Source organism: Ammodytes marinus, assembly GCF_949987685.1.
Source record: "Ammodytes marinus genome assembly, chromosome: 13".
NCBI lineage: Eukaryota > Metazoa > Chordata > Actinopteri > Uranoscopiformes > Ammodytidae > Ammodytes > Ammodytes marinus.
In genome coordinates this window covers 20,936,897-20,946,749 of record NC_137217.1, presented here as the reverse complement: position 1 = coordinate 20,946,749, position 9,853 = coordinate 20,936,897, and positions in this window count along the sequence as shown.

The following is a 9,853-nucleotide window of genomic DNA, read 5'->3' as shown; positions in this document are numbered from 1 at the left end:
ATGCGCGCCGTTTGGGTCTGACGTAGCAGGCTGGCAGAGGAGAAAAACACAGACAAACCTCCGACATAGGCTATACACAGAAAGACAGAGAGGAGGGGGAGAGAGAGAAATATATTTATATATGTGGGGAGAAATACGGATCGTTGTCTTCAGCGGTCGGTGGCGGAGCGGTAATGTGTGAGCGACGAGCTGCGGACGGAGGATGCTGCACAATGGAGCACCTCACACACCGTGCTTAATTGCGGATTAGACGAGGAGGAGGAGGGGTAGGAAGCACAACAAGGAGACGCTCTTTTATTATTAGGAGAGAAGGAGGAGGGGAAGGTGAGGTGACTGAACGGAGGGGAGGGGGGAGACGGCACAGACCGTGGCGGGGGGAACGGGAGAGAGGAGGACACCGACACCGACAGTCGGCGGCTTCGCTCGGATGGTGTTGTTGTTGTTTCTCCGGACGCGGCGACGATGCGGCCACACTGCTGGGTGATGGTAGCGCTGGCGGGGATCATGTCGTACCTCAGCCCGGAGAGAGCGCTCGGAGCCCCGCAGAGGGAAGGTGAGCGGAGACGGAGGAGAAGGTGGTGGTGGAGGACGGGGGTGGGGGGAGGGGGGGGGGGGGGGGTTGAAAACATGTCAGTGATGCTGGAGAAAGGACGAGAGGATGAGGAGGGAGATGGGGGGATATAGTCAGTTATGAAAAGGCCTCCTCTCTCTACACTGGGGGGTTGAGGGGTGCTGTAGACTATTGCCTTTATGGCGGATAGGCCTATGCTATATAGCAATAGGCTGACTTAATCAAAACAGGAGCGAGCTCTGAATGGTTTGGTGATGGGTAGGGTACCATTTGCATGCAGTGATGAAAATATTAGGGGGGTGGGGGAGTGGGGCCTCACATCTATGGCATTCAAACATAGGCCCTGTATGAAAAGAAGGCTAAAAATCGTCTGCCAGTGCATAATATTTAGTCTATAAATAACCTCCGCTAGGTATGCTGAGATGATTTAGCCCATTATGCTAGCATCTTTATTTTTCTGAATCTCAATATGCACAAGATCTGGAGTGTTGTGTTTGTGTAATGTGTGCAGTCATTGTATGGTGGTGTATTGTTTTGATAAGAGCTGCTGGCACAGTTGACTGGTGGAAAAAGGCCCTGTGTTAGGTTCCTATTTATATGCAGTGTCTGTCTGGACATCTGTCTAGGGAAACATGAAAGAATAGCACTGCACAGGAATTGTGTGCATCCAGATTTGAGTCAGTTATTTGTTCATGGTGCATGTTTAGGGGACCTCTCTGCCTAAAGGTTCTTTCATTTACAGTTAGCCTATGTTTTAACAGCTGCAGTGCTCGATAATTATCTGTATTTCTTTTCGGTCTTCTGGACTAAAACTCATTCAGGTCTGATTGTCTTTAATTTGTTGGAATCCAGTCTTCCAATTTAATTTTATTTGCATCAGACTGGTCCATTCACCAAAGCTGATTTTAAATGCTGAACACATCTTCACTTTTGCCTGGGATGTGTTAAACAAGTGAATCCTATTCTGTCTGTGTTGCAAATTTTTGTTTGCAATTATCAAAGAAGGCCAACATATATTTACATTGAAAACAAAAATATTACTTCATGTTTTGATATTTTTACTGGAATGGGGATCCACTTTTTTACCATATTTATTATGTTGTTAAATTATTAAATATAATTTCAAATGTATGTATGCCGTGTTTACAATGTCATGACCTGATATAACCTTATGTATTTCTGGACACAGACTGATATTGGGATATTTTAAGCAGGACTTAAAAGACATAATTCATACATTTAAAGGTATAGTCAATATCACTGTTTTTGTATTCCTTTGTTTATTATCATTGTCTTCCATGATGCATACTCCTTTATGTATTATTTTGCTTGTAGGCTAGTTAATTTAGACTGTATTATAGAATTTATTTTATTATCCTATTTTGAATGGGAGTGCATTGGTTAACACATGGTGAAATACCTAGTATCGTTAATCATGTTCTTGCAGCCTAAAATGCTGCTTTATCAGGTATGTCAGGTATGGTTTGAACAGCAATGTTTACATTTGATATATAAGACCTCAGTTGGATACCTTCTGACTGTTGTGCTTTGGCTAAAGTATTTAAATGAAACCTCTAGATAATAGTTGAAGGGTATTTAACCACCCTGCCATGCCCCTTTTCTTTTCTGCAGATGGTTCACTTCCCACAATCGACCACGTTGAGGTACAAATACCAAATGTCCGATCCCTCCCTCTCTCACCTGAGTAGTTAACCTTCCTGATTTGAATAATTCTTTTCCAGTTTCCAACCCTTCCCCAATAAGCGCTCCTTTATTTACCCAAATGACAACTCCAGCCACCCATCCCCTGCTTCTTAACTGTGTTTCCTGAGTGGAATGCCATTTCTGATATTTCCCCAATGCTGTTTTCCTTACTGGAATGGTATATTATCCCACTTTCTAACTTTTATTCAAGTCCCTATTTTCCTTTACTGATTGAGACAATTTTAATTTTTTTAATCTTCAACTTAATTTATTTCCCCGCTTTTTCCGCCCCAAATCCCTGATGCAAGCTGTCTATTGAGGTTTCTCCACTGTGTCCCCAAACCCGCCGCTAAGAAAACGCTCCAATGGTTTCCCTCTAAAACAAAACACCTATGTAACATGATTTCACACTTTTTCGGTTTCAGTGAAGTCTCTCTTTTACTTCTCACTGACTCAAACCTGTGTGTCCCCCTCCCTTTATAGAAGCATAATTCCCCCCCGGATTCCTGTATTAAATCCTTTTCCTCCCTTGTACTTTATCCCTGTCTTGCTCTCAGTTTCTCAGTCCAGGGCTGCGTCCCTCTCTCCTCCACCCTACGTCGTCATCCTCATCTCTTGCTCGGGGCTCGTCTCTTTTGTTCTGCTGCTCCTGACCTGCCTGTGCTGCAAGAGAGGAGGAGTGGGGTTCAATGTAAGTCTTCAACATGTAAGAGATTTATTCACCTCCCTCTGTTTCCTTTGTTTTTTTTCACACCCTTAGTGCATGCCGGTACTTTTTTTACTTTAACATAAGCTTGAGATGGAATCTGGAGTCAATAATTCCAATTTAATGAGGTAGATGTTGTCAATAATTGTCCCTCAGTATAATCCTGGGACTTTAAAGTGTTGTTGTTGAGCAGGCAGACGGTGTGTCATTACTTCAGAATGGCTGCTTTCATATTGTCTGCGCTTGATAGTTACGGCTAAATCCGACCGTATGATTAAGTGAAGGAGCACAGTTTCTTTTATTATTTAATTATTTATTATTGATGATAGTCTTGTATTTTTGTGGCTCTACCAGGAGTTTGACAATGCAGACGGGGAGGAGTGCTCCGAAGGCTCCAGTCCCATCCAGGAGGACAGCCTGTCGTCATGTCCCTCCCTCCCTGAGGTCTACACCTTGCCAGTCAGAGACCGGACAATCTGCCCCGCCTTGCAGGATGGAGCAGGTAACAACCCGAAACAACTCTTCTGAAGTACTTTACTGCACACAGCTCCCTTTGGGGTCTGTTGCCTGGATCACTGATGCGGACACATTAGAAGTGTTCAAGCAGCTAGTGAACTTCAGTGAAGTGGAAACTGATCTAAGAAAAAAATCTGCATCAGTGATCAGGTCAAGCACACACACAAGGCCACAGACAGGGATGCTGTCAGCACGCCATAGAGTTGAGTGCTCAAGCTTTGTCTGATGGAGAGTATTGTGTCAATCACCTCAAGCCAAAATAAATTGTCAAGATGTTTGACCTTTGCTGTGCAGTGCAGGATGATGGATGTGCTGAGTCTGATGCTTGAAGACTGTTCTCACAATCCATCTTCCAGAACCTTCTCTGTGCTCAACTTCAATCTGAGTTTAGTAGTTGTGATTACGAGCACAACAAGTGACCTCACAACTTGTTTGGAGTCCAATCAACGTCCCATATGAAACTTACACATGAAACAAAAAACCTCTTACTTGCATACACTAAAATGGACTTCAGTGAAGTAAGAAACATGTGTTATTTTGAAACCACTTCTACAGATTCATATATTCTGGATTTTCCATTGAAGAATAAGGAGTAGTTATCAATTTCTAATTGTGACTTTTGCTCCTGTTTTAAGATACAATGCCATAAAAGAACATCACATGCAGACAGTGTGTGTGACCCTGGTCTTTTTTCTTTATCTTTTTTCTTTCTTTTTTTCTTACAGACTCCAAGTCTCAGTGCTTCAAACGGCACACTTTAAACTACCTTCAGGAGATAGGAAATGGCTGGTTTGGAAAGGTAAGATGATGTTTTGCTCACGTTCAAGTATCAGTGTGGCTTCATGTTAAATGTGACCCCCATCACAGATTTCCTTTCTTACAGCAGATTATCTTGCTGTTGTTATATTTAATACGGTCTACCGACCAGATCAGGGGGAGTCTTAAGTCACCATAGTTATTTTACTGCCGGTCTGTTTTCCTGGGCACTCGTCCATATTATTGCCCATCGATCTCTCCTAGGTGATCCTGGCTGAAGTGCTGTGTGACTGCAGCTCCTCTCAGGCCGTGGTGAAGGAGCTGCGTGTCAGTGCCAGCCCTCTGGAGCAGAGGAAGTTCCTGGCCGAGTCCGAGCCGTACAGGTGGGACAAACTGCAGAACCCCAGGTAGCCATTTTGGGGACTTAATCCAAAACTGTAACATTTGCCACTGTGGTCACAGGCAACTACGTATTATGGGATAGCTAAAATTAGCACTAATAGAGAAGAGCATTTATGTTACTGATATAACTGCAGGACGTATTTTCTATGTTTGCAATCGTTAGTTCACATTCGCCACAATATGCTAATGGTCATACCAGTAAGGATTGTATGTAAAACCAGACTGGATTTATCCTTGAAGGGTGCATTTTAATACTTATTAATTAGCCTTTTTTTTAGCAAGAATTTGTATTTTTTCTACGTTATCTCACTTTAATCTCTGATAAAATAATCAACAATATCTCCAGATTTCATTGCACCTGTTTACTATCAGAACAAAAAAAAACTAAAAAGGGTGTTTTAATATTTTGAAAATATTGAATTTTTTTTAAAACACCCGCAAGGAGTCATATTCACTCACCGAAATGCTGTTTCCTGTTTCTTCTGCCTTGTCCTGTTGTCCTGTGTTCTCACCTCTTTTGTCCCAGTTTTTGTCTGATGCTACAAACACACTAAACACACCCTAGCAACAAGACACCAATACACTTTTCCTCCATTGGCCTTTGCTGCGGTGTCTCCCACAAGTGCTTCCTCTACTGTATTACTTTCTCTCTTTCTCTGCTTTCCTCTTTATCTGGTTGGCTCTAGATAACTACACAGCTGGTGGAAATAGTCTGCTGTCACTGTTTGTCTTGAACTTTTCTATACATTTTCTGTCCATCCATGATCCTTCAGGAGTCTTAAACATCCCAACATCCTTCAGTGTTTGGGGCAGTGCAGTGAAAGCATCCCTTTTCTTCTGGTCATGGAGTTCTGTCAACTGGTGAGTAAATTGGCCATTTAAATCTGGCACAAAAGCATAATTGAACGTTCAGGGAGGGGGTAGACAAATTCACATAAATGCTTCTTAAAAAAGCTTTAAAAATACTGTCTTTAAAATACCCACATCATTATTGTGTGTGAACACTGTATTGTGTCATTATACGGTAAACTATAATATAATTGCTGCTTTTATTACTGACAAATGCTGCATGTATTATGTTTCACATTTTGAAGGGTTACATAATATATACAATCATATGAAAAAGTTTGGGAACCCCTCTCAGCCGGCATTATAATTGACTCTGCTTTCACAAAAAAAATATAAAAGTGGTATGTCTTTAATTTACCAGGAACAGCTAAGTACTGGGATGTTTTCCAAACAAAGATTTTTTGAAAAGCAGTATTTGGTTGTATGAAATAAAATAAAATGTGAAAAACTGTCTGTGCAAAAATATGGGTACCCTTGTGGTTTTGTTGATTTTAATGCCTGTAACAGCATGTAAAACTGATGAATTTAAACACAAAGTTGGTTGGATTATTTTGTTAAGCCTTGAACCTCATAGAAATGTCTGTTTAATCATGAGAAAATGTATTTTAGGTGCCTAAATGCAAGTTGCACTTCTCTTTGACTCTCTGCTGAAGTGAGACAGAATGGGATCATCAAAACTGCTCCCAAAAGATCTTAAAAACAAAGATTATTCATTATCATGGTTTAGGGGAAGGCTACAAGAAGCTTTCCCAAAGGTTTCAATTGTCAATTTCTACTGTAAGGAACGTTGTCAGGGAATGGAAGGACACAGGCACATTTGCATTTAAACCCAGGTCTAGCAGACCAAGAAAAGTACAAGAGCGGCATATGCGGCGGATTGTGAGAATGGTTGCACACAACCCAAAGATCACCTCCAAAGACCTGCAAGAACATCTGGCAGCAGATTGTGTATCTGTACATGGTTCAACAAATCAGTGCAATTTGCACCAAAACATCTGTATGGCCAGGTGATGAGAAGGAAGCCCTTTCTGCGCCCACGCCACAGATACAGTTGCATGGAGTATGCAAAAGCTCATTTAGACAAGCCAGATTCATATTGGAAGAAAATGCTTTGGACTGATGAGACAAAAATTAAGTTATTTGGTCTTCATAAAAAGCAGATGTTTTGGTGCAAATTGCTCTGAATTGTTGAACGATGTACAGATACACAATCTGCAGCCAGATGTTCTTGCAGGTCTTTGGAGGTGATCTGTGGGTTGTGTGCAACCATTCTCACAATCCTCCACCTATGCCGCTCCTGTTTTTTTCTTGGTCTGCCATGCCTGGGTTTAACTGCCACTGTGCCAGTGTCCTTCCAAATACTGCTTTTCAAAAAATCTTTGTTTGGAAAACATCCCAGTACTTAGCTGTTCCTGGTAAATTAAAGACATACCACTTTTATATTTTTTTTGTGAAAGCAGAGTCAATTATAATGCCGGCTGAGAGGGGTTCCCAAACTTTTTCATATGACTGTATATTCAATTCTTTTCTTGAGGATTTTTATTCACTTTCTACTTGATTTAATTTAGTTTTCTGTATTTGCTCTCTATAACATTTGCTGCAGAAATGATAAATTATTAGAACTATTGATGTTCTAGGCTCGCTGAAATCTTTTTTGTATCCGTTCAATCGGTTTGTTTTCCTACCCTCGTCTGGATAATCACTGAGCTGATTAGAAAAACCATATTAATGGACTCTGGGGCCAAAAAAAGACACAAGCAGATGAATTACAGCATTCCACCGAGTGAAGCCAAACAACACTGGAGTCCTCATAAAATGCTATTATCCTGTCTCTCTCTATTGTCCCCTCCTCGCTGAAGTGTTTTTATTCTCTCATGTATTCCTCATTTTATATCCTTGCCCTTCCTGAAGTGCAAATGACTGATACAAAGGCTGTCAGTTCATCAACAATTCCCCCGCTGCTTTTGAGGTTCTGTGACAGAAAACACCTAAAAAGAGAAATTTTTACTGCAGAATTTCCACTTTGTTGGCAAGTTTTATCCCTGTTTTAAGAGAAGGGCACTGAGACTTGGCACTAGCCCTTATGGCCGAACCAGAAATGAATAATCTCCTACTCAAGTTTGCTTCAATTCTTGCATTATCCTTGTGGTGTACATCTAGGGTGACTTGAAGAGGTATCTGAGAGCCCAGCGCAAGTCAGACGGGATGACCCCTGACCTGCCGACTCGGGACCTCTTGACTCTTCAGCGAATGGCTTTTGAGATCACATCCGGTCTGCTGCATCTCCATGAAAACAACTACATCCACAGGTCAGTCGGGACTTCACCTCTGTCCAGTAATCAGGATCAAATATTGTTTCTCTCGGATAGAACGACCATGCATCTCTGTTCAATGTGACTGATTTTCGGAGGCTGTGTTCTTCTTCCTGCAGTGATCTGGCTTTAAGAAACTGCCTGTTGACCTCTGACCTCACTGTCAGGATAGGCGACTATGGCCTTTCACACAACCATTATAAGGTATGTGGGTCTGTGCGTGTACAGTATACAGATAAGACAAGTTTGTGATCTATCCAGATGTTTTTATCCTAGATTTTTAATTGTAGGAAGTAACCCTAAAACATTTGTTTTCTAAATATAGTCTTGTAAGTGATGACATAAAAATGTGTTATTGTTGTATGTCTTTGTGAAGGAGGACTATTACCTTACTCCAGACAAGCTATGGATCCCGCTACGCTGGATTGCCCCTGAGCTGCTGGAGGAGTACAGGGGATCTCTCATTGTTACCGACCAAACCAAGACCAGTAATGTGTGGTATGTTTAAAAAGCTATCACAGCTTTTTATATATAGTACTGCTGAAAAATCAGCCATGCTGGTTATGGCCAGTTCATGTGGGTAATACATAAAGCCGAGTAAAACAAAATTCACATAGGCGTCTGTTTTGAAATGTTTCTCCAACAAATCATTCCACAAATGCTCACACACATAAACCTAATTTTCTAAGACTGCCAGGCCCAGTAATATCAAAGAGACAGCAAGAGCCCAAGCTGGACTGAACCCTCAGGCTATGCTATTATACACTCCACATTATTTTAATTTGTTGTAACAACCAACAAGAAAACATCCTGTCAACAAAACACACAAGTAGAGGTACTCTTTGCTCTCACCGAAGATGTTTATTATCTTATTCCTTCTCCGAACACATTTTTTCCACAGCCAACAGAATATTTTTTATGCACTTTGTCTTATCAGGCCTCTCAGTATTGACCTATCTCAGCTCTGTGTAAAACAAGGTTTTGCTATAAAAGGATTGCACAACAAAAACTCAACTGTGAATACAAAGTCTCTAACTGTCTCACCCATTTCCTTTTTCTTCCAGGTCCTTGGGGGTAGTTATATGGGAGCTGTTTGAGTTTGGCTCTCAGCCCCACAGACACCTGAGCGACGAAGAGGTGCTGACCTTCGTCATAAGGGAGAGACAGATCACCCTGGCCCAGCCCAGACTCAAAATGTCCCATGCAGACTACTGGTAGGGGCATTGTTCAGATATGATGATTATGTTAATGGTGAGTGAAAGTGCCTTAAAGGTGGAGTCAGCGATTCTGGAGATTGCTTGTAGTCAATTTTTTTTTTCAAAATCAGTGAATATCCCCTGACGATCAGCTACCAGACTGTTCTGTGTGTGCTCTGGAAAAAAAATCCAGAGTCTGGACTGTGTACAGCACCAGATTTTTTTTCAGCGCACATACACAGTACACATAGGTAGTGGATTGGAGTTATTCGCTGATTTTTACAAAAGGTAATTTCGTCAATAAGCATTCTCCAGAATCACTGACTCCACCTTTAACTTTGTGTGTCAAAACATAACTCCTTTATTTTTCTCACCTGTCAACAGGTATGAGATCATGCAGTCGTGCTGGCTACCTCCATCTCAACGCCCTTCTGTAGCGGAGATTTTCCTCCTCCTCTCCTCCCTTCTGGCCGCCGAGCGAGGGTTGGCCAGGGTGAGCGTCGGGGAAGAAGATGAAGAGGACGAGGAATACGAGGAGGGCCAACGAAGGAGAGGGGAGAGCGAGGAGTCGTTTGAAAGACGCTGGGACTTACTCCGTCCACCTGCCTTCCAGACTGCAGCAAACGAGCGACAAAGGGAAAGAGACTATGGCAGGGATGACAGAGACAACTCCTACCCCCTGCTGGACCCGGTGGGGAACTGTATCACCGCGTCTTCGTCTGAACTCGATGACATCCTGACAGTCACTGAAACCAGCAAAGGTTTGAACTTTGAGTATTTCTGGGAGAAGGCTCATGCCAGACGAGGCTACAAACCTCTTCCCCCTCCTCAGCCAATCCCG